The 26,879-nt window shown below is 40.0% G+C and overlaps 1 pseudogene; it reads left to right on the forward strand.

Moving 5' to 3' along the window:
* The first annotated feature begins 21,970 nt into the window (after positions 1–21,970).
* LOC118725084 lies at positions 21,971–22,143 on the forward strand (annotated as a pseudogene).
* The last annotated feature ends 4,736 nt before the right edge of the window (positions 22,144–26,879 follow it).

The raw sequence follows: 26,879 nt of genomic DNA on the forward strand, positions 1-26,879 counted from the left end.
CTTTGAGCATGTTTTCATGTGCCTTTTGGCCTTCCTTCTTTCATCTTTTGAAAATATTCTATTTAGGTCCATTGCCCATTTCTTAATTAGATCATTCATCTTCCTTTTATTTAGTTGTATAAGCTGTCTGTAGATGTTGGAGATTAAACCTTTACCAGTGGTGTTATTTGCAAATATGTTCTCCCACACCATGGGCTTTCTTATTGTTTTGTTGATGGTTTCTTTTGCTGTAAAAAAGCTTTTTATTTTGATGTAGTCCCATTTGTTATTTTCTCTTTAGCTTCCATTGCCCTAGGGGCAGTATCAGTGAAGAAGTTCTTTTGGCATACGTCTGAGATTTTGCTGCCTGTGGATGCTTCTAGTATTTTTATGGTTTCCCGTCTGATGTTTAAGTCCTGTATCCATTTTGAGTTTATTTTTGTGTATGGTGTAAGTTGGTGATCTAGTTTCATTCTTTTGCATGTGTCTGCCCAATTTTCCCAACACCATTTATTGAAGAAACTGTCTTGATTCCATTGTATATTCGTGCCTCCTTTGTCAAATATTAATTGAGCATATTGATTTGGGTTGATATCTGGGTTCTCGATTCTATTCCATTGATCTATATGTCTGTTCTTGTGCCAGTACCAGGCTGTTTTGAGAACAGTGGCTTTGTAATACAGTTTGAAGTCTGGTATTGAGATCCCTCCTACTTTACCCTTCTTTCTCAGGATTGCTGTGGCTATTCGGGGTCTCTTATTGTTCCAAATGAACTTTTGGAGAATTCTTTCTAGGTCAGTGAAATGTGCCGTTGGTATTTTAATGGGGAGTGCATTGAACCTATAGATTGCTTTAGGAAGTATGGACATTTTAATGATGTTAATTCTACCAATCCATGAACATGGCATGTTCTTCCATCTCCTTACATCATCCTCTATCTCTTTTTTCAGTGTCATGTAGTTTTCTGCATATAGGTCCTTTACTTCCTTAGTTAAATTTATTCCTAGGTATCTTAATTTTTTTGGTACGATGGTAAATGGAATTGCTTTTTTAGTCTCTGTTTCTGTAGTTTCACTGTTGGTGTGTAGAAATGCCATGGATTTCTTGGCGTTAATTTTGTATCCTGCTACATTGCCAAATTCATTTATTAAGTCAATTAGTTTTTTAATGGAGTCTTTTGGGTTTTTTATGTACAATATCATGTCATCTGCAAATAAAGATAACTTTACTTCTTATTTTCCAATTTGGATGCCTTTTATTTCCTCCTCTTGTCTAATTGCAATGGTTGGTACTTCCAGTACTATGTCAAACAGGAGTGGTGAGAGTAGGCATCCCTGTCTTGTTCCTGTTCTTAGAGGGAATGGTTTTAGTTTTTGCCCATTGAGTATAATGTTGGCTGTGGGTTTATCATATATAGCTTTTATTATGTTGAGGTATGATCCTTGTACTCCCACCTTGTTAAGAGTTTTTATCAGGAAAGGGTGTTGGATTTTATCAAATGCTTTTTCTGCATCAATTGATATGACTATATGATTTTAGTCTTTCAATTTGTTTATGTGATGTATCACGTTTATTGATTTGTGGATATTGTACCAACCTTGCATTCCTGGAATAAATCCTACTTGATCATGGTGTATGATCTTTGTGATGCTCTGCTGGAGCAGATTTGCTAGAATTTTGTTGAGGATTTTGGAATCTATGTTCATGAGGGATATTGGCCTATAATTCTCTTTCATTGAGTTGTCTTTATCTGATTTTGATATTAGGGTGATGCTGGCTTCATAGAAGGAGTTTGGAAGTGTTCCTTCCTCTTGAATTTTTTGGAAAAGTCTGAGGAGGATAGGTTTTAGTTCTTCCTTGAATGTTTGGTAAAACTGTCCTGTGAAGCCATCTGGCCCTGGGCTTTTGTTTGCTGGAAGCTTTTTGATGACTGTTTCAATTTCTTCCCAAGTCCCTGGTCTATTGAGATTTTTAGATTCTTCCTGATCAATTTTTGGAAGTTTGTATTTTTCTAGGAATATGTCCATTTCCTCCAGGTTGTTCAGTTTGTTGGAATAGAGTTGTTCATAATATTTTGTAACAATCCGTTGTATTTTGGTGGGGTCTGTTGTTATTTCACCTCTTTCATTTCTGATTTTGTTTATTTGGGTCCTTTCTCTTTGTTTCTTAGTTATCCTGGCTAGAGGTTCATCTATCTTGTTTATTCTTTCAAAGAACCAGCTCTTGGTTTTGTTGATCTTATGTATTGTTTTTTTGGTCTCTATGTCGTTTATCTGTGCTCTGATTTTTGCTATTTCCTTCCTTCTGCTTACACTGGGCTTTTCTTGTTGCTCCTTTTCTAACTCTTTGAATTGTAGAGTTAGATCATCTGTTACCCTTTTTTCTAGCTTTTTGCAATAGGCTTGTAAGGATATGAACTTCCCTCTCAAAACTCCTTTTGCTGTGTCCCATAGATTTTGGATTGTTGTGTTTTCATTGTCATTTGTTTCCAGGATGTTTTTAATTTCTTCCTTGATTTCTCTGGTAACCCAGTCCTTGTTTAATAGCATGCTGTTTAGTCTCCATGTGTTTGATTTCTTTGGATTATTTTTATTGTAGTTAATTTCCAGTTTTATGCCATTATGGTCTGAGAAGATACTTGATATGATTTCTATCTTCTTGAATTTGAAGAGACTTTGCCTATGTCCCAAAATGTGGTCTATCTTTGAGAATGTCCCATGTGCACTTGAGAAGAATGTATATTCTGTGGCTTTGGGGTGGAGTGCTCTGAAGATGTTGATTAATTCCATCTGGTCTAGTAAGTCATATAGGATTGATATTTCTTTGCTGATTTTTTGTTTAGATGATTTGTTGAAGGATGACAGTGGGGTATTAAAATCTCCTACTATGATTGTATTGCTATTAATCTCTCTCTTAATGTTCTCTAGCAGTTTTTTTTATGTATTTGGTTGCTCCTGTATTGGGTGCATATATATTTACCAGGGTTATTTCTTCTTGTTGGATTGTTCCCTTTAGTATTATGAAGTGGCCTTCATTATCTCTTATTATGTCCTTCACTCTGAGATCTAATTTGTCAGATATAAGTATTGCTAACCCAGCTTTTTTTTCATTTCCATTTGCCTGAAAAATTTTTTTCCATTCCTTCACCCTCAGTCTGTGTGCATCTTTTTTTCTGAGGCGGGTTTCTTGTAGACAACAGATGTATGGGTCTTGTTTTCTTATCCAATCTGTTACCTTATGTCTTTTGATTGGAGCATTTAATCCATTTACATTTAAGGTTATTATTGATAGGTACACATTTGATGCCATTTTTATTCTATACCCGTGTTCCTTATTCACTTCCTATTTCTTTATTTTTACAGTAGACCCTTTAGCATTTCTTGCATTGCTGGTTTGGTGGAGATAAATTCCTTCAGTCTTTTTTTGTCTGTGAAGCTCCTGATTTCCCCTTCAATTTTGATTGATAGCCTTGCTGGGTACAGTATTCTTGGATTCAGACCCTTCATTTGCATGACTTTGTATATTTCATCCCATTCCCTTCTGGCCTGATAAGTTTCTGTTGAGAAATCAGTTGCTAGTCTGATGGGGGTTCCTTTGTATGTAACTTTCTGTCTCTCTCTGGCTGCTTTTAAGATTCTTACTTTGTCGTTGTTGTTTGCCAATTTGATTATAATGTGCCTTGGAGTCTGTCTTCTGGGATTCATTTTGCTTGGGACTCTGCAAGCATCTTGGATTTGTGTGGGTTTTTTCTTCTCTATTTCAGGAAAGTTTTCTGTCATTATTTCTTGAAATACTTTTTCTATGTCTACCTCAGTTTCCTTTTCTTCTGGAACCCCTATTATTAGACTATTATTATGTTTTGTATTGTCCCAAAGCTCCCGTAGGCTCTCCTCCTGCTTTTTAATCTTTTTTTCTAGAAGCTGCTCTACTTGGGTATTTTTTTCCATCTTATCTTCTAGCTCACTGATGCGGTCCTCTACTTCATCTAGTCTACTCTTGATGCTTTCTATTGAGTTCTTCATGGTAGCGATATCATTTTTCATTTCTTCTTGGTTCTTCTTCAATTCCTCATGATTCTTCTTCAATTCCTCATGGTTCTTCCTCATTTCTTCTTGGTTATTGTCAAATTTCTCTTCCATTCTTTTTAGCCATCCTATGAACATTATTCTGAATTCTTGCTCTGGTAGGCTGCTTACCTCTGACTCGTTTACTTCCTTTTCTGATGATGCCTGCTTTACTTTCATGTGCTGATTATGTTTTTGTCTCCCCATGGCCTCTTCTCAGGATGTCTGGTTATGTGGTGTTCCTTTTCCTGCATTGATTTAAAGGTACAAAATACAACACTACCAAGTACAACACAAGAGGCACTTAACAGGAATGTATTTACAATATTAATAACCTCTAATAAAGATGACCACTAGAGAAAGGCAACTTAGGGGAAAGCAGAGGAGGAAGAAAGGTAAAAATAAAATAAAGAAAAATTTAAAAAAGTAAAAATCAAAATTAAAAAAAATTAAGTAAATAAAATGAAAAAAGAGGGATAAAGAGATAGAAAAAGAGGAAAAAAAGTAATGACAAAATGAAGTTGGAAAACAGGGGAAAAAATAAAGGGGAGAGAGAGAGAGAGAGAGAGAGAGAGAGAGAGAGAGAGAGAAGAAGAAGAAGAAGAAGAAGAAGAAGAAGAAGCAGCAAACTAAAAGAGAAATGGGAAACAAACTATATATATGTGGAGAAAATTGCCATAGAACAACCACTGAACCCAGCCAATGCCAGTAACAATACTTGGAGATTAATACAAACTACAATATCCCCTATTATTAAGTAAGGCTATGATGTACAGAAGTAAAAGAAACAAACAAAAACAGAGGATTTAAAAAAAAATACAAAGCAACAATAACAACACAGTAATAAGCATAACAATTTCACTAATAAGCATAAAAGTTCACAATAATCAACCTTCACTCAAAAATGCGAAAAGGACAGAGGGGAGAACAGTTTTTGTTTTTTAACTAGTTAATATAGTGCAGAGATTGGTATTTATACACTTGGATCAGGGGTTGGAACTTAGGTCTATAAGTATAGTGAGAGTTTTAGCAGGGGGTATACAGAAAGAATAGAGGAAAAACTAAAACTGGAAAGGGATAGGATAAACCTTAGACTAAAAGGGTAAAGTTTAGTAAGAGAGTGATGGTGTAAAGGTCGAGTTGAGATAGGGTTGAATGATGCTATAGTAGAGATTAAAATAGAATGAAGGTTACTCCCAATGTAAAATAAAGAAAAAATAAAATGGCACTGGACAGGAAAAAAGAAAAAAAAGAAGAAAAAAAAAGGAACAAAAATTGCAAAATAGCAGTAGTAATAGTGATGATAGAGATTGAAAAATGTAATAATTAGAAAGGTAAAATCAAGTAAGGAAAAAAGAAAAAAATCGTTTCTTAATTAAAAGATATAAAAAATGAAAATTAAATAAAAGATGTAAAAAATGAAAATAAAATAAAGAATAGTAAAATTAGCATAAAAATGTCCAGTAGTGGTCATTCACTTCCTCTGTTAATGTATTTGGCACTCCTAATTCTTGGCCCAGACAGTCTTGCAGTTCCCAGCATTCCACTGCACTTCAGATTTGTAAGGTAATACTTAATTTTAAGTAGGCTATATCTTAGTTATTTGTGTCCATTTATTTTTGATTAATTAAAAGATAAAAGAAAAGAAAAGAGGAAAAAGAAAGAAAAAACAAAGGCAGTTTGTAATTCAGCTCTTAGGTGTCAGTGTTACCGGTTTGACCTCCCAGTCTTTTTGGTTGCTCTGGCCTTCTTTCTCTATGGCTCTAGATGGCAGGGTGCCAGCTGGCTCCCAGACTATCTCTTCTGGTTCAGATCCCTTGTTTCTAGGAAGGCAATTTCCCCGTGCAATTTCCCAGTATATGCCCAACTGGGCAGTCCTTCCCTAGTATTCAGAAGCAAGGGGGTGAAGGGGATCAGGCACCAAGGTGTCCAGATCTTCCGCCCTTGGCGAAACAGCCAAGATTCTTAACACTCTGTCCCATGACCCCTGGCATTTTAAAAAAGTCCTGCTTCTGGGAAGAATTACGTCAAACCCAGCACTAGGTGTCGCTGCAGCCTTCTTTGGGTGCTGCTCAGCTGGTGGTAGTGCGCCCCCGGCTACAGTGGGGGAGGGGCTGGAGCTCCCTGGCTACCGTAGCTGCCTGCGCTGCCGGACCCCGATCCCTCAGGCTATCCCCGCAAACTCTGACCTTTCCGTGGGTGACTGAAGAATTCCCTTGAATCCACGTGTCTGCGTTGATCTGGGCGTCTCAGCTGCTCGATGGACCTCCCTGCTGTGGGTTTTCCAGGCCTCAGAGAAGCTCCTCCTTTCCTGGTAAAATGGAGCAGCCTTCCCTCAGGGAGAGCTCTCCGCGGCCACAGCAGTGCTGGCCTCTTGGTCAGGAAATCCTGTCCAGCGGACCTTTCCTTACTTTCCTTGAGAATTCTGCTGCCCCTTAGCTGCCAGTCAACATTCCCTGAGAGACTCAGACGCTGCTTCTATCTGTTCTGGGACCAGAGTCAGAACAAGTCCAACTGTTCAGTCGCCATCTTCAAGCTCCGCCCCTATTATTCTTGATATAACAAAATTATAGAAATGGAGAACACATTAGTGATTGTCAGAGTTTAGGGATGAGTTATTAGGGGCAGATGTGTGGTTATAGAGAGCAAGAGAAAAAATTTTTGAGTTGCTAGATTAGTTTTGGACCTTGATTATGATTGTGAGTATATGAATCTACAAATGTGATAGAATTAAATACACACACACACACACACATACACACACACCATCAGAATAAGATGAATTATAACAATGTCAATTTCTTACTTGTGCTTTTATATAATATGATAGTGATTTTAGTAAGTGGTTACCATTAGGCAAAACTAATTGCAGGTTACAGGAGGTCTTTCTGTATTATTTATTACAACTAAGCATTATTGTACATTTTTTAAAAAATAAAATGTTTATGACTTTTTATAAAAGTGTTGTGGCTTAATCCAGATAATACCTACCATAGGAATTCATAGCAGCATTGGTAAACATAGACTGGGACTATAAGTCTGGCTTAATCCAGATAATACCTACCATAGGAATTCATAGCAGCATTGGTAAATATAGACTGGGACTATAAGTCAAAGACAGAACTTCCCTAAATGAGTTCATGAAGGATGGTAAGATTTGCTTAGCCAGAAAGAAGAGAAGTGACCATTTCATTTACATAGTAAAAATAAGAAAGCAAAACTTACCAGTTTCTGCTAGAAGGATAAGAGAAGCCAATTTTCAATAACACAATAGACAGGTAATTGAGTATAGTGTTCTGTGAACATTTCTAGTGGCTGCTATGCTAGGTGAGGTATCATTTTTGTCCTCTCACTAACCTAGTTGAAATGCAGAGCCAGAGCTTCCCATTCTTTTAGACAGAACAGCTCAGCTTCTTCCAGAACATCTTGGTGTGAGAGGGGGCCAGTCAGTCAGTATATAACAATGAACTTATACATCATAGCCAAACTTTTTTCCTGTTCAATAGGACATGCCATAAAGATATGGGCTGACACTCTATCCACTGAGCCAAACCGGTTTCAGTGGGAAACCTCGATATTTAGAAGTCCCTCCTTTGGACTCATTTTAAAACCCTTATGTTATAAAACAACTACTTTTTCATCATATTCTAACATCAATAGGAATAAAAGAAAATGGATTCTTCAATATGATATACTTGGATTGCTTTGAAGATTTTGAATATGATAGAACTTTATCTAGTTTCTTCTCTTCTTCCAACAGATAATGAACTTGAACTTTGACAGACAATGGGCCTTACCTGAGGCCATATGCCTAAGACACAGGCCTTACATAACTAACTGGTTGGTGGAATAGAAATGATTATAACTTTGGGAGAAATGAAAAATCTGTTAGAGTCCTTGATATCTAGAGAAAGGAATTCTGAAACACCTTTGAGGTGAATTTGATATTTTAAGAAAGTTGGCAGAATACATGAGAAAGGTTGTCTAAATGAAAGCAAGTACAGACCTCTATTTGAGGAAGGGGAGAATAAGGATGGTTACATAGATCTCTGGAGGAATAGCTTTTAAAGCCTACATGCAACAGTTGGAATGAGAAAGACTTCCAGTGTTAAAATACCAATCACAAACCTATAATCACAGACCTATAATTTAAATAATTTCAGAAATTTTAAACCCTAGAACCAAATATGACTACAAAAAAACAACAATAATAATAATAACAACTATAAACAAATATTACAATAAAATGGCTTTTGTATTATATGAAAAAAAAAAGAATGAGGATTTTATCTATTTCTAAAGGCAAATGATTTTATATTAATCAGAGCAGCGGAAGCAAAATCACCTCAGGTTTCATTCTGTATTCTCTGTTGAAAAATTTTACACATTGCAAACACATTACAAGGGAACAGAATCTAATATTCATTCATTCCTTCACCCATCACCAAAAGTTAGTGAGATGTAGTTACTTTGCAAGGGATACAGACGTGACCTAATGAAAGATAAAATTGTGGCAAGGATCTAAAGGTAAGCAAAATGAGGCCGCACCTGTTTCCTCAAGAAGTTTACTGATTTAGTGTAGGAGACATTTAATTCCATAGTCACTTTAACAATAAAAACATAAAATAGTCACTCAAACAAATATAAAATTATATTTCCAAAACTAGTGGATTGGTGCACAAAATTTGTACACTCAAGGAAGGGGTTGTCCCTCAGCCTGGCCTGTGCCCTATCACAGTGCAGAAGCCCTGGGATCCATTGCCCAAAGAGGTAGGCCCCACCCACCCATCCAGGGCTCCTCTATGGATTGCAGTAAAGAGGTAGGCTGGAGTCAGGGTCCCACCTCGGGGCCATGTGGAAGCCTCCTTCGGGTCCTGCCTCCAGGCCGGGCCATGCAGAGGTTTCTGGATCCCCAGTTCAGGCACTCAGAGGCCTCTGCCAGGGCCTGCCCCTGGGCTGGGCCACGCAGAGGCCTCCTGTCCCCCAGAGCAGGAACTCGGAGGCCTCTGGGCCCCTGGCGCAGGCATGCCTCCACCAGGCCCTAGGCCTCCTGGTGATGGATTGTGATGGTGTGATACAAGTCTGAGATGTTGCAAGTCCCTGCCCACCTGTGCCTGCTGTGCACGCAGCCTGCTGACTGTTCGTTATGTGTGAGGGTGTCCCACCCATTTGCATATAGCCTTTTTATTAGTATAGATGCTGAGAAGTATATGGTGCTATGGCAATATATGTTAGGAAGATTTGATTTAGAGACACAAAGGAATGTCTGAATTAGTGGTTGGGAAAGGTCTCCTTGGGAGGGATGATCAAACTGAGACCTGATGATGAATGGAAATTGAATTAGGATCAAAATACAGAGAGAAAGCCTACCTGGAAAAGGGAATTATGAGTGCAAAAGTCTCATGGCAGGGAAACAAAGTGTGCATGGTTACATACTGAAAGAAAGCCAGTGTGGCCAGGCATGGAGGTGAAGGCAGAGTGAGATGTAGCTATGGAGATAGGTAGCTCCAGCCTGGACTGGGATTTCTAAGCCATGGTCAGGATTTTAACTTGCATCTTGGAACAAAGGGCATTCATTGAGATGACATAATTAGATGCATATGTTTAAAAAGGTTTGGTGCCCATTAGGAGTAAACTCAGGATATCCAATTATGAAGCTATTGCATTAGCCCAGGTGAGAAATGGTAAACTTTGAACTGGTGTGAGAGAGGGAAAGACTTGAAAAATATTTTCAAAAGGTATAATCTATTTTATTTTTTGGTGGGTTGGACATGGAGTAAGAAGGAGGTGTCCATATGACTGTTTACTGCTGTCCCAGGTTGAAAAAGTTAATAGATGGTGGTGACCTTCACCAAGCTAAGAAACAGTGAAGAAAACCATAATTGGGATGTGGAAATCACGAGTTCAAGATAATTTGAATTATGTTTAATACATCCAAGTGAAGATGTCACAAACTCAGTTGGATATGTAATTGTGCTATCTAGAGGCAAGGTTTCAAAAGAAAGCCTTTTGGTGCTTGATATATACTGATAATAAAAGTTTAATATGCAAATTGTCCCCTTGACCAGAAAGAAGGCCGGCCAACCGCTCATGTCCCCTCCCCCTGGTCAGGTTGGCTGGACCCCACCCATGCATGAATTCATGCACCGGGCCTCTAGATCATAATAATCTGGCCATGTAAGATATTTCTTAAGATCTATACATAAAGAATATAAATATACATAGATCTTAAGAGAAATACCTTATATCTGTGGTTTTTAAGCTTTTAGGAATCATGCACTAAAGCACATGTGTCAAACACAAGGCCCGCGGGCCAAATCCATCCCGCCAGGCCTTGCAATGTGGCCCGCACCGCGCTGTCATCACTGCACTCCGCTGCGTTTCCATCACAATGACAGTTTATGACTGTTCAGTAAACCATTCGGCCCGCGATTTAGGCTGGATTTTAGATTTTGGCCCCTTCTCTGATTGAGTTCGACACCCCTACACTAAAGGATTAAATACCAAAAGAATGAGGGTTAACAAATATTTTAAAGAGAAAGAAGCTGATTCCAGCCTCCTTAATGTGGTTCAGCGGTTGACATTCTATGAACTAGAAGGTCAATGTTCCATTGCTGGTCAGGGCACATTCTCAGGTTTTGAGCTCAATCCTCAGTAAGGAGCATGAAGGAGGCAGCTGATCAATGATTGTCATCCATCATCATTGATGTTTCTATCTCTCTCTCCCTTTCCCTTATTCTGTGATATCAATAAAAATACATTTCTTGAAAACAGAAGCACCAAAGTACTCTAAAACAGATAAGTAATCAGATGATTATGAGATCTTCAAAAAGAAAACCACTAAATTACTAGATGCCAGAACAGACTAAGTTCAGCCAAACTTATTTATCATTTAAAACAATTATCATTAAAATGCAGTCGATTTAGGATCTGAAGTCAGCAAGGCATTTGGCAAGAACTCTCAAAGGACCCTCATGAATGATGTAAGCTAAATAATATTGTTAGGTGGATTGAAAACTTGGCTCCAAAAGTCAATTTATAGTCCATCAGGAAGAAGGTAATTGTGATTTGCAGTGCTTTGACCTCAGTCTTGTTTCTTAAAAAAAAAAAAAAAAATTAAAAATTTATTACATTTATATGTTAAGATGATTTTCAATAAAATGAGGAGATAAAAAGGTTAAAATAAAAAAAGAATGCCTTGAATCTAAATGCTCCCATATAGGTGAGTAGTTGCTCAACTCATGATAACTTCGCCCACACCCCACCCGCTAAGACATTTGGTTATATCTGGAGACTTTTTTTAGTTTTCAAAAAGGGGTGAAGCAGTACTATTCCATCTAAAAGCCAGAGATGCTGATAAACATCCTACAATGCAGGAGGATAGCTACCTCCCTGCCTCTGCCAACCAAAAAGAATTACCCAATCCAAATGTCAATAGTGCCACTGTTAGTAAACCCAATATAAGTGAACACATTAAGATGAAGGGCCGAATATAGCAAGATTTAATCAAGATCATATAGCATCAATCCCCAGTAGTATATTTACTACTTCTAAATATCAACTGCATAAAACATAGGCAAGGAAATAGTCACCCTTTCACTATAGTAGAAGCTGAAAGTTTTCTTTGCCCTATCTATTTATTGGAAGAGTATAAACCAATTCCCAGAGGCTGACTGACCTTCTCAAATCTTCTTGTACTTTTTGTAGAAAAAGGAGGTTGAATATGATAGTATTTAATGTAAGTTGAAAAATGTGTACCTCCTACCCCCAAGACATCCACATCCTAATCAATGGAATTATATTTATAAAAAGGGCTTTTGCAGATGTGATTAAGTTAAGAATGCTGCTGTAGAAATTAAACCAAGGTTATCAGGGTGGGTCCTAAGTGCCATCACAAGAACTCTAATAGAGAGACAGAGGGAGGAGACAAAATGGAGGAAGAATAGATAGATGGATTCTGGGCCTTGTCCCGAAGCAGAAAGAGAGAGCAGCTGAAGGTCATGCTGGGAGTGTTTATTAGCAAGCCAAGAGACAGCAGAACACCAGGAGAAATTGGGGGGCCACTGACCAGGGTGCCCCTGACAGGGGAGCACCCACGACGAGGCTAGGTCCCTTCTCGGAGCTACCTATGGGCTTGGACAGGGAAATCTCGCCATCTTAAAGGGAAACTGGATTGTGTCAGAGGCCTGAATATCCATAGCCGCAGCGACCACCAAGCAGCTGTGACCCCCAGAATGCTGATCCCAGGAGGCATGACACTTGGACTCACAGGAGTGCCCCACCACACAGCAATAAGGTCAGACTTCGCGGGGAGAGAGTGAGTGAGTGCTCACTGCGAAGACAAAAGCCTGCACACTCTGGGTGCTCGGAAACTGGAGAACAGGGGCAGTGATTACAAGTAGAAGTCCCTGGCTATTGGGTGGGTGTCACCCATGAAAGTGGACGGGGCTCCTAATAGGGGAGATATCTAAAGAGCAACATATTTGGATCTGACTCAGAGGGATATCTGAGAATTACAGGAGATTACAGTTGGCTCAGACTTGTCCCTTTTCCCCCTCCATAGATCAGTGCCACAGACAAGGGGGGTGGGGGGAAGCTAGAGAGGCTTTAGAGCCTGAGAAGTCAACCTAGAAACACTGCCACCCAGAAGCTAAATCACAAATTGACCCTAGTGTAATAAAATCAAAGCAAGACCTGCTTAAAAATCAGGACCGGATTACTGCACTGAAGAGCACTGAAATGCAGGGAACTGGAATACTTTCCAGACTGGGAAACAGGCTTGCCAAACAAAACAATAGAGGAAGTGAATGACCTTCATTATTGCAAATTTTATTTAAAATTTTTAAAATTTTTTTTAATTATTAATTTTTTTATTATTTGCAAAGTTTACTCAAGAAACTATTTTCCTCACTTGATTTTACCTTTTTAATTATTACATTGTATACTTAATCAACATTATTACTACTACTATTTTACCTTTTTATCTTGTTTTCTTTTGTTTATTTTTATTATTTATTTTTTATTTATTTTTTCTTTCGGGATTACTGTTCTACAGTTTATATATATCTTTCCTTCTCCAACACTTTATTCTATCTCAGGCCTACCCTTATGCCATCACTCTCTTCCTAACCTTTTCCTTTGGTGCCCTGTTTACCTTAACCCTTTTCTACTCTAGATTTTTCCCATTCTTTCTGTTTATCCCCTCCAAAAATTTCACCCTACTTGTGTATATCTAATTTCCAACCCCCTGCTCCAAGCCTATTCACACCACCCTCGTCACTGTCCTAAAAAAAAACAAAACACGGACTCTCTCTATCCCTTTATAGTTGTATGTTGAATGTTAACTAGATTGAAGTTGTATGCAAAAAAAAAAAAAAAAAAAAACCACAGACTCTCTCTATCCCTTTATAGTTGTATGTTGAATGTTAACTAGATTGAAGTTGTATGCTTTTCTTGTAAGATTGATTTGCCTATTCTTTTTGTTTGATTGTATGTTTTTTTTAGCTAGGTTCTAGTCACCTTTATTGGAGGTTATTTATATCGCAAACACATTTCTATCCAGTGCCTTGTGTGTGGGACCTGGTTGTGTTGTATTATGTGCCTTTAAATCAAAGCAGGAGAGAGAGAACTACATAACCAGACATCCTGAAAAGAGAGATCATGGAGAAACAAAGAAACAGCCCACATATGAAAGAAAAGCAGGCATCACCAGAAAAGGAAGTAAACGAGTTAGAGGCAAGCAATCTACCAGAGCAAGAATTGAGAGTAACTATCATAAGATGGCTAAAAGAATGGAAGACAAATTTGACAATATGAGTAAGAACCAAGAGGAAAAGAAGAATCAAGAAGAAATGAAAAATGACATTGCTACTGTAAAGAACTCAATAGAAAGCATCAAGAGAAGACTAGAGAAAGCAGAGGACCACATCAGTTAGCTAGAAGACAAGACAGAAAAAAATACCCAATTAGAGCAGCTACTGGGGAAAAAATTAAAAAGAAGGAGGAGAGCCTCAGGGAACTTTGGCACAATACAAAACAAAAAATATATATATATTAGAATAATAGGGGTTCCAAAAGGAAAGGAAACTGAGGAATACATGGAAAACATATTTCAAGAAATAATGACAGAAAACTTTCCTAAGATAGAGAAGAAAAAACCCACACAAATTCAAGATGCTCGCAGAGTCCCAAGCAAAATGAACCCCAGGAGACCAATGCCAAGGCACATTATAATTAAATTGGCAAACACCAACAACAAATTAAGAATCTTAAAAGCAGCCAGAGAGAAACAGAAAGTTACATATAAAGGAACCCCCATCAGACTAGCAACTGATTTCTCAACAGAAACCTATCAGGCCAGAAGGGAATGGGATGAAATATACAAAGTCATGTAAAGGAAGGGTCTGAGTCCAAGAATACTGTACTCAGCAAGGCTATCAATCAAAATCGAAGGGGAAATCAGGAGCTTCACAGACAAAAAAAGATTAAAGGAATTTATCACCACCAAAAAAGCAATGCAATAAATGCTAAAGTGTCTACTGAAAAATAAAGAAATAGAAAGTGAAGAAGGAACACAGGGGTATAGAATAAAAATGGTGTCAAATAAGTACCTATCAATAATAACTTTAAATGTAAATGGATTAAATGCTCCAATCAAAAGGCATAGGGTAACAGATTGGATAAGAAAACAAGACACATATCTGTTGTATACAAGAAACGCACTACAGAAAAAAAGATGCACACAGACTGAGAGTGAAGGAATGTAAAAAGTTTTTCCAGGCTGATGAAAATGAAAAAAAAAGCTGGGGTGGTAATACTTATGTCTGACAAATTAGATCTCAGAGTGAAGGACATAACAAGAGATAATGAAAGTGACTTCATAATGCTAAAGGGAACAATCCAACAAGAAGAAATAACCCTGGTAAATATATATGCACCCAATACGAGAGCTCCAAAATACATTAAAAAAAAAAAAAACTGCTGGAGGACATTAAGGGAGAGAATAATAGCAATACTATCATAGTAGGAGATTTTAATACCCCACTGTCACCTTTGGACAAATCACCTAAACAAAAAATCAGCAAAGAAATATCAATCCTAAATGACTCACTAGACCAGATGGAATTAATCAACATCTTCAGAACATTCCACACCAAAACCACAGAATATACATTCTTCTCAAGTGCACATGGGTCATTTTCAAAGATAGACCACATGTTGGGACATAGGCAAAGTCTCTTCAAATTCAAGAAGATAGAAATCATATCAAGCATCTTCTCAGATCATAGTGGCATAAAACTGGAAATTAACTACAATAAAAATAATCCAAAGAAATCAAACACACGGAGACTAAACAGCATGCTATTAAACAAGGACTGGGTTACCAGAGAAATCAAAGAAGAAATTAAAAACATCCTGGAAACAAATGAAAATAAAAACACAACAATCCAAAATCTATGTGACACAGCAAAAGGAGTTTTGAGAGGGAAGTTCATATCCCTACAAGCCTATTACAAAAAACAAGAAAAAATGGGAACAAATTATCTAACTCTATAACTCAAAGAGTTAGAAAAAGGGCAACAAGGAAAGCCCCGTGTAAGTAGAAGGAAGGAAATAATAAAAATCAGAGCTGAAATAAATGACATAGAGACCATAGAAGCAATATATAAGATCAACAAAACCAAGAGCTGGTACTTTAAAAGGATAAACAAGAATGATGAAAGTCTAGCGAGGCTAACCAAGAAACAAAGAGAGAGGAATCAAATAAACAAAATCAGAAATGAAAGAGTTGAAATAACAACAGACCCCGCCGAAATACAAAGGATTGTTACAAAATACTACAAACAACTCTATTCCAACAAACTGAACAACCTGGAGGAAATGGACATATTCCTAAAAAATACAAACTTCCAAATCTCAATGAGGAAGAATCTAAAAATCTCAATAGACCGGTGACTTGGGAAGAAATTGGAACAGTCATCAAAAAGCTTCCAGCAAACAAAAGCCCAGGGCCAGATGGCTTCACAGGACAGTTTTACCAAACATTCAAGGAAGAACTAAAACCTAACCTCCTCAGACTTTTCCAAAAAATTCAAGAGGAAGGAAAACTTCCAAACTCCTCCTATGAAGTCAGCATCACCCTAATACCAAAATCAGATAAAGACAACTCAGTGAAAGAGAATTACAGGACAATATCCTTCATGAACATAGATGCCAAAATCCTCAACAAAATTCTAACAAATTAGCTCCAGCAGAACATCACAAAGATCATACATCATGACCAAGTAGGATTTATTCCAGGAATGCAAGAATGGTACAATATCTGCAAATCAATAAATGTGATACATCACATGAACAAATTGAAAGACTAAAATCATATAGTCATATCAATTGATGCAGAAAAAGCATTTGATAAAATCCAACACCCTTTCCTGATAAAAACTCTCAACAAGGTGGGTGTACAGGGATCATACCTCAACATAATAAAAGCTATATATGATAAACCTACAGCCAACATCCTACTCAATGGCCAAAAACTAAAACCATTCCCTCTAAGAACAGGAACAAGACAGGGATGCCCACTCTCGCCACTCCTGTTTGACATAGTACTGGAAGTACCAACCATTGCAATTAGACAAGAAGAGGAAATAAGAGGCATCCAAATTGGAAAATAAGAAGTAAAGTTATCTTTATTTGCTGATGACATGATATTGTACATAAAATACCCAAAAGACTCCATTAAAAAACTAATTGATTTAATAAATGAATTTGGCAATGTAGCAGGATACAAAATTAACGCCAAGAAATCCGTTGCATTTCTATATACCAACAGTGAACTTACAGAGACTAAAAATTCAATTCCATTTTCCATTGCACCAAAAACACTATGATACCTAGGAATAAACTTAACTAAGGAAGTAAAGGACCTATATGCGGAAAACTACACGACACTGAAAAAAGAGATAGAGGAAAATGTAAACAGATGGAAGATCATACCATGTTCATGGATTGGTAGAGTCATCATCATCAAAATGTCCATACTTCCCAAAGCAATCTATAGGTTCAATGTACTCCCCATTAAAACACCAATGGCATATTTCACTGACCTAGAAAGAACTCTCCAAAAGTTCATTTGAAACAATAAGAGACACGGAATAGCCACAGCAATCCTGAGAAAGAAGAGTTAAGTAGGAGGGATATCAATACCAGATTTCAAGCTGTATTACAAAGCCACTGTTCTCAAAACAGCCTGGTACTGGCACAAGAACAGACATACAGATCAATGGAATAGAATTGAGAACCCAGATATCAACCCAAATCACTATGCTCAGTTAATATTTGACAAAGGAGGCACGAATATACAATGGAGTCAAGAGAGTCTCTTCAGTAAATGGTGTTGGGAAAATTGGACAGATACATGCAAAAGAATGAAACTAGATCACCAACTTATACCATACATAAAAATAAACTCAAAATGGATACAGAATTTAAACATAAGACGGGAAACCATAAAAATACTAGAGGCATCCACAGGCAGCAAAATCTCAGACATATGCCAAAAGAACTTCTTCACTAATACTGCCCCTAGGGCAATGGTAGCTAAAGAGAAAATAAACAAGCGAGACTACATCAAAATAAAAAGCTTTTTTACAGTAAAAGAAACCGTCAACAAAACAACAAGAAAGCCCACTGTATGGGAGAACGTATTTGCAAATGTTATCACTGATAAAGGTTTAATCTCCAACATCTATAGACAGCTTATACAACTAAATAAAAGGAAAATGAATGATCCAATAAAAAAATGGGCAATGGACCTAAATAGAATATTTTCCAAAGAAGACAGAAAGAAGGCCAAGAGGCACATGAAAACATGCTCAAAGTCACTAATTATCCAAGAGATGCAAATCAAAACAACAATGCCGTACTATCTCACTCCTGTCAGAATGGCCAACATGAACAAATCATCAAATGACAAGTGTTGGTGAGATTGTGGAGAAAAAGGAACCCTTGTGCACTGCTGGTGGGAATGCAGACTGGTGCAACCACTGTGGAGAACAGTATAGAGTTTTCTCAAAAAACTGAAAATGGAACTTCCATTTGACACAGTAATTCCACTTCTAGGATTATATTCCAAGAAACTAGAAACATCTATCAGAAAGGATATATGCACTCCTATGAGCAGCACAATCTACAGTAGCTAGGATTTGGAAACAGCCTAGGTGCGCATCAGCAGATGATTGGATCAAAAAACCATGGTACATTTATACAATGGAATATTATGCTGCCATAAAAAAGAAGGAATTCTCATCATTTGCAGCAACCTGGATGGAATTGGAGAACATCATTCTGAGTGAAATAAGCCAGTCAATGAAAGAGAAACACCACATGACCTTACTCATTATGGATAATAAAGAACATTATAAACTGTTGAACCAAAAGATAGATATAGAGACAGTATAGCAACAAGCAGACTGTCAAATTAGATCAGGGAGCGTAGGGAGATCTGGAGGAGATAATAGATCAACCGAAGAATTTGTATACATGCATGTAAGTACAACCAATGGACACAAAACTCTGGAGAGGGAGGATATGTATGGGAGGGGAGGGGGGCAATGGTAAAATATGTACACATATAATAATTTAATAAAAAAATAAAATTAATAAAAAGGAACTACACTTTATTTCAGAAAATACTCATAGCCATGAAGAAAACACTTAGGTGCTGTGACTAGGACGCAACAGGGACTGTCTTGGTTTTCTATTGCTGCCCTAAGCAATGACCTCAAAAGGAAGAGTGATGGCAGGTGCTGTGGGTAGAAACCCGAGGCAGATGCATTGGGCTGTGCTCCTCCTTGTAGGCCCCGGGAGACCCAGCACGTCCCCTGTTCATGGGTGCCGGCAGAATCTGCTCCTATGGGACCATTCTGTTCCATGTCTCTGCCTAAGCCACTGCCAGCTGCCAGAAAAACCTTGGTCTGTGATCCCTTTCTCTAGTCTCAAAGCCAACAATGTGTGTTAAGTCCCTCCCATGGCATCACTGACCCACCCTCCTGCCCACTTCCCACTTTCAAGAACACCTGGTCACTGAGGGCCAGGACCTCAGAGTGGGGCCACAACTTCTGCACGTTCAGTACAGGGTCTGGGATTTGGTGCTCAATAAATGTCCAATCACTGATTTAAAAACAAAAAACACCTGGTTAACTTCACCACCTGCCTAACCCAGGACAGTTGCCAGGTTACCTCTGTAACCTGCCTTACCATTGTGACCTGTCTTAGTTCTGTGACCTGTTGCCACATGACACCCCACCAGGCTGGGCTGGGGCCACTGCAGGGTAACTCCCCTGCAGGCTCAGGAAGAGCTCCCTAAGATCTTGTCATATTTAAACTCAGACTCGGCTGTTGAGACAGAGCTGGCCACATGGAGAAAGGGGAAGCCACCACCAAAGGGACAGCAAGTGCCCCCGGGGCAAGGAGAACCAGGCTGGCTGGGTGCAGGAGAGGATGGGTGAGTAAAGGGCCCTTGTGTGGGGAATTACATGATCAAGTTTATATTTTTTAAAGGTCACTGTGATTTTTGGCATTTGAAATGATATTTGAGGGGGTAGGATCCAGACAGCTGAAGAGGGTGAGATGTGCTTCAGGTACAGAGAGTGGGAACATGGCCTGGAGGCAGGAGAGATGAACAGTGGAGACCTGAGCACACACCTCTCAGAGGCCGGTGAGTGAGGGACAGGGCAGGGCAACAGAAGACCCTCCATTGAGGGTGCAGGGCAGGGGGGACAGAGGACCCTCCATCAAGGGTATAGGTCAGGGAGTAGGGGACTGTCCAATGGAAGGTACTGGGCAGGGGAGAGGGGACCATCCATGGAGGATACAGGGTAGGGGGACAGGGGACCCTCCATGGAGGGGACAGAGCAAAGAGGATAAGAGAGGAGGTAGGGATGAGATAGGATACTGCCCCCTCCAAGGAGGGTCCCCTTTACTCCCAAGAAGGTTTCCTTGTTCCCCCAGCCCTGCTCCTTCCCATGGTCCCCTGCTCTTCCTGCCTTCCCATGGAGGGCTCACAATCTCCCTTGTTTGATCACTCTGTGGTTGGTTCCTTTTCTCCTCAGCCTTGCCCCCTCCATGGAGAGTCTTCTATTTCCCTCTCATGTCCCCTCACTGACAGGCATCTGAGGGGCATGTGCTCTGGTCTTTACGGTCCTCATCTCTCCTGACTCCAGGTGATGTGCTCACTCTCTGTACCTGAAGCACATTCTCACCCTCTTGATCTGTATAAATCCCACTTGTGCTCTCAAGGCACATCTTAAATATCATTTTATATGTCAAATTACAAAGTGATCTCCACAGGGTATGAGGGTGGGGTTAAGTAGGAGATGGTAAAGGGGGGATAGATTGTGATGAAAGGAGACTTGCCTGGGGTGGTGAACACACAATACAATCCTACCTAATAAAGGAGTAATATGCAAATTAACCACCACTCTGCTACACCCACCAGCCACGCCCACCAGCCATGCCCACCAGCCAGTCAGAGCAAGTATGCAAATGGACCCCAACCAAGATGGATGCCATTGGGTTTCCCTGGCAATGGAGGAAGCCAAGCTTTCCACACACCCTGGTGGGCCCAAGCCTCTACTCAAGGGTACAAAATTTCAATTATAGAAGGTAAATAAATTCCAACAGAAATGGCGAGAGCCACAGAGCTGAAAGAGTAGGAGACTAGGGTGATGGAGGAAGCCAAGCTTCTGCAGCCCTGGCCAGCTCAGGCCTTCATTCCAGGCTACAAAGTTTCAATTGTAGAAGATACATAAATTCCAACATAAATGGCTGCTGCCACGGAGCGAGCAGGAGGCTTGGCTCCACTCCAGGCTACAAAATTTCAATTGTATCAATAGAAGATAAATAAACACCAGATACCAGGGCCTCTGCTTGGATCACCAGGGTGCATGGTAGGCCTGCAAAGCACCACAGGCTCCTCTCCCAGGCCACCCACACCCCAAGGGAACCCCCACCTGATCCAGGACACCCTTCAGGGCAGCTGGCCCCCACCCATGCACAAGGCCTCTATCCTATCTAATAAAAGAGTAATATGCAGATTGACCATCACTCCAACACTCAAAATGGCTGTCCCCATGTGGACACAAGATTGCCACCACAAGATGGCCAGCAGTGGAGATCAGTTGGGAGGGACCAGGCCTGCAAGGGAAGGCAGTTGAGAGGGACCAGGTCTGTAGGGGAGGGCATTTAGGGGTGACCAGGCCATCAGAGGAGGGAAATGGGGGGGGGGGGGAGGCAAACAGGCAGGCAGGGGAACATTTACCCATCAATCAGGCTGGCCTCGGAGTGGTTAGGGGGTGATCAGGCTGGCAGGCAGAGTGGCTAGGGGTAATCAGGAAGGCAGTCAGGCGAGCAGTTCAGAGTCAGCAGTCCTGGATTTTGAGAGGGATGTCTGACCCCTGGAGGGGTCCCAGATTGGAGAGGCTGCAGGCTGGGCTGAGGGACACGCCCCCATGCATGAATTTCGTATACCAGGCCTCTAGTATACACATAATGCATTACAGAAGTGAATATCTAAAACCTATATAATTTTATTAACTAATGTCAACCCAATAAATTCAATTAAAAATAAATAAAAGGTGGGGGCCATTGAGGGTGATTGGATCATGAGGGTGGAGCCCTCATGAATAGGATTAATACCCTTTTAAAAGAAACCCCATACTAGACTATTCTGGGGATCACTTTGCAAGTTCTATATATGTCTATGCTGTAAACTTGAAATATTGAATGACAACTCTAATTGGGAAAAAATTAATTTTTAAAAATGAAATTTAAAAATAATAAACATATAACGATAAATCAGAAAGTGATCTTTAAAACACATAAATCAGATCATGTCTAAAAGTCTGAAGGGCTCAAGTCTGAAGGCCTCCAGCAGTAGTCAGCTGTCTAGACAGAATCATGTCTGTGATGGTGTTACACTGCTGGGAGAGGAATGTTCTGTCTTCTTCCTCCAGTCGCCTCTGTCACTGTTCTGACCACAGCTGGCATTGGGGCAAGCAGAACTGTGCTCATTCAGGCCTGGCAGAGGTAGCCACACACTGTGAATTGCTTTGTAGCTCCAAAGAGGTTGCCCATGGCCAGTTACAGGATGCATCTGACATTGGGGGGCACCAGAGTCCCTCCCAGGAAGCCCAAGTGGCCAGATTCAGATGACATCAGAGCAGGATCTAGTTAGCTTTATAAGTAGCATATCCCACATGATGTTATTAACCAACAGATTCAATTTAAATCACAGGAAAATATTGTGATAGAAGCTATAACGTGGATGGACATTGTGAAAAGCCAGTGAAAAGAAGACAACTACTGTGAGAATCCTCTCACATGAGGTCTCTAGCCCCATCGGAGTCACAGATGGAAGGGAAGATGAAGGTACCAGTGGTGCTGGAGGTGGGGGAAATAGGGGTGGAATGCAGAGTTGTTGTTTACTAGGGACAGAGTTTTGTTTGGAGAAGATGGGAAACGTGATGGAGATGATGGTGATGTGGGCCACACAACTGCACTGTGCACTGACAAAATAGTGAAAATAGAAAATTTCACTGTGATAAAATGATCCAAAAAAGAGAAAGGAAAAAAAGGCCAGATCTTAAAATAGAACCATGGTCACACATGCTCAGGCCACCTGAATCCCTGCTCCCAGCAGGCCTCTGGACACACAGTGACGAGAAGAGCCTGAGTTGTGAGGTCCATTGAGAAGCCCTGGGCAAGTCTTGGTTCCCCCTTGCTACCCAACCAACCTATTAAGAAAAACAAGGAAGCTTCAAGGGGGTTACCATCCTGTGCAGAGAGGCACACATCTCTGGGAATGCATTTTGTGCAGCCAGTATGGAAAGCAGTAAGGAGTTAAAAATTAAAAATGGAACTTCCTTATGTCTCAGCAATTCCACTTCTGGGAATCTATCCCAAAGAATCAGCAATATTGATTGGAAAGCTTATATGCACTGCTATGTTCATTGCAGTGTTGTTTACAATATCAAGATCTGGAAGCATCCCATGTGCCCATCAGCAGGTGAGTGGATAAAAATGCTTTGGTATATTGACCCCATGGAATAGTGCTTGGCTGTGAAAAGGAAGGGAATCTTACTATTTGTGACAGTGAGGAGAGCCTTATGATAAGTGAAATAAGCTAGTCAGAGAAAGACTAATGCCATATGATTTCACTTGTATGTGAAATCTAATTAGTAAAATAGATTAACATAGAAAATAGAAACAGACTCATAGAAAGAGAACACACTAACAGTTATCAGAGGGGAAAGTGGCTGTGGGTCTGGGTGAAAAAGATGAAGGTGTGGGGAGAAGGTGGAATGCGGATTGTTTACTGGGGACAGAATTTCGGTTGGAGAAGATGGGAAAAGTCATGGAGATGATGGTGGTGTGGGCTGCACAACAGTATGAATATCCTTAATGCCAATGCAATGTGCAATGAAAAACAATGAAAATGGTAAACTTCACTGTGATACAACAATTCAAAAAAAGAGAAAGGAAATAAAGGCCAGGTCTTCAAACAAAACCGAGGTGGGACATGCTCAGGCCACCTGAATACCCGCTCCCAGCAGGCCTCTAGACAAACAGTGATAAGAAGAGCATGCGGTGAGAGGTCCATTGAGAAACCCTGGATAAGCATTGGTTCCCCTGGCTAACCCACCAGCCTCTTAATAAAATCAGAGCAGCTGCCTGGAGGTCAACATCATGTGCAGAAAGGTGCACCTCTGTGGGAAATGAATTTGGTGCAGCCACTGTGGAAAGCAGTAAGGGGATACCTAAAAATTAAAAATGGTACTTCCAAGGAACCCAGAGATTCAATATCTGGAAATGTATCCCAAAAAAAATCAGAGACATTGATTGGAAAGAATATATACACTGGTATGTTCATTGCAGTGTTATGTACAATATCAAGATCTGGAAGCAGCCCAAGTGCCCATCAGCAGGTGAGTGGATAAAAATGCCTTGGTACATTGAAAACATGGAATACTGCTTGGGTGTGAAAAGGAAGGGAATATTACTATTTGTAACACCATGGATAGACCTGAAGAGCCTTATGGTAAGTGAAATAATGTGGATGGACCTTGACATGTTTAGTGCAAAAGCCAGTCAAAAGAAGACAACTACTGCCTGATTCTACTCACATGGGGTCCTTAGAGCCATCGGAGTCAGAGATGGAAGGTAAGATGAAGGTACCAGTGGTGTTGGTGGTGGTGATGGGGAGGTGAGAAGAGTAGAAGGGAGAGATGCAGAGTTGTTTTTTATTTATTTTATATTATTATTTTAAAAATATTTTATTGATTTTTTACAGAGAGGAAGAGAGAGGGATAAAGAGTTAGAAACATCGATGAGAGAGAATCATCTATCAGCTGTCTCTTGCACTCCCCTACTACGGATGTGCCTGCAACTAAGATACATGCCCTTGACTGGAATGGAACCTGGGTACTTTCAGTCCGCAGGACAATGCTCTATCCATTGAGCCAAACCAGTTTCGAAAAGAGTTGTTTTTTAATGGGGCCAGAGTTTCCATTAGAGAAGATGGGAAACATGATGGAGATGATGGTGGCTTGGTTCGCACAACAGTATCAACGTCCTTAACGCCACTGCACTATGGATTGTAAAACAGTGAGAATGGAAAATGTCACTGTGATAAAACTATCCAACAAAAGAGAAAGGAAATGAAGGCCAGGTCTTCAAATAGAACCATGGTCGGAGGTGCTCAGGCCACCTGAATTCCCTCTCCCAGCAGTCCTCCGTACACACAGTGATGAGAAGAGCCTGGGGTGTGAGGTGTGCTGAGAAAGCCTGGGCAAGTCTTGGTTCCCCCTTGCTACCCAACCGACCTATTAAGAAAAATAGGGAAGCTTCAAGGGGGTCACCATCCTGTGCAAGTGGAACACATCTCTGTGGGGAATGCATTTTGTGCAGCCAGTATGGAAAGCAGTAAGAAGGTAAGGAGTTACCTCAAAAATTAAAAATGGAACTCCTTTATGGCATAGCAATTCCACTTCTGGGAATGTATCCCAAGGAATCAGCCACATTGATTGGAAAGAATATATTCACTGCTATGTTCATTGCAATGTTATGTACAATACCAAGATCTGGAAACATCCCATGTGCTCATCAGTAGGTGAGTGGATAAAAATGCTTTGGTACATTGAGATCATGGAATACTGCTTGGCTGTGAAAAGGAAGGGAATCTTATTATTTGTGACAGTGGGAATGGACTTATAAAGCCTCATGGTAAGTGAAATAATGTGGATCAACCTTGACATGTTTAGTACAAAAGCCAGTCAAAAGAAGACAAATGCTGTGTGATTCTACTCACATGAGGTCCTTAGCACCATCGGAGTCAGAGATGGAAGGTAAGATGAAGGTACCAGTGGTGATGGTGGTGTGTTGGGGGGTGAGGGTGGGGGGTACTAGGAGGGTGAGATGCAGAGTTGTATTTATTTATTTATTTATTTATTTATTTATTTTTATTATTTTAAAAATATTTTATTGATTTTTTACAGAGAGGAAGAGAGAGGGATAGAGAATTAGAATCATAGGTGAGAGAGAATCATCAATCAGCTACCTCTTGCACTCCCTTACTAAGGTGTGCCCGCAACCAAGATACATGCACTTGACTGGAATCAAACATGCGAGCTTTCAGTCCCCAGGCCAATGTTCTATCCACTGAGCCAAACTGGAATCAGAGAGAGTTGTTTTTTAATGGAACAATAGCTTCCATTAGAGAAGATGGGAAATATGATGGAGATGATGGTGGTTTGGTTCGTACAACAGTATCAATGTCCTTAAAACTACTGCACTGTGGATTGTAAAACAGTGAGAATGGAAAATGTCACTGTGATAAAAAATATCCAACAAAAGAGAAAGGAAATGAAGGCCAAGTCTTCAAATAGAACCATGGTCGGAGGTGCTCAGGCCACCTGAATTCCCTCTCCCAGCAGTCCTCCGTACACACAGTGATGAGAAGAGCCTGGGGTGTGAGGTGTGCTGAGAAAGCCTGGGCAAGTCTTGGTTCCCCCTTGCTACCCAACCGATCTATTAAGAAAAATAGGGATGCTTCAAGGGGGTCACCATCCTGTGCAGAGAGGCACACATCTCTGTGGGGAATGCATTTTGTGCAGCCAGTATGGAAAGCAGCAAGGAGTTACCTCAAATATTAAAAATGAACTTCTTAATGGCAGAGCAATTCCACTTCTGGGAATGTATCCCAAGGAATCAGATTGGAAAGAATATATTCACTGCTATGTTCATTGCAGTGTTATGTATAATACCAAGTTCTGGAAACATCCCATGTGCTCATCAATAGGTGAGTGGATAAAAATGCTTTGGTACATTGAGATCATGGAATACTGCTTGGCTGTGAAAAGGAAGGGAATCTTATTATTTGTGTCAGCTTGGATGGAGTTGGAGAGCCTTAAGGTAAGTGAAACAATGTGGATGGACCTTAACATGTTTATTGCAAAAGCCAGTCAAAAGAAGACAACTGCTGTGTGATTATACTCACATGAGGTCCTTAGCGCCATCAGAGTCAGAAATGGAAGGTAAGATGATGTACCACTGGTGATGGTGTTGGGGGGGGGGGTGTGTGTGTGTGGAGTAGGAGGGTGAGATGCAGAATTGTTTTTTATTTACTTTTTTATTTATTATTATTATTTTAAAAATATTTTATTGTTTTTTTTACAAAGTGGAAGAGAGAGGGATAAAGAGTTAGAATCATTGATGAGAGAGAATCTTTGATCAGCTTTCTTTTGCACTCCCCTACTAGGGATGTGCCCGCAACCAAGA

The sequence above is a fragment of the Pipistrellus kuhlii genome, unplaced genomic scaffold (genome assembly GCF_014108245.1).
Source record: "Pipistrellus kuhlii isolate mPipKuh1 unplaced genomic scaffold, mPipKuh1.p scaffold_m20_p_2, whole genome shotgun sequence".
NCBI classification, from domain to species: Eukaryota; Metazoa; Chordata; class Mammalia; order Chiroptera; family Vespertilionidae; genus Pipistrellus; species Pipistrellus kuhlii.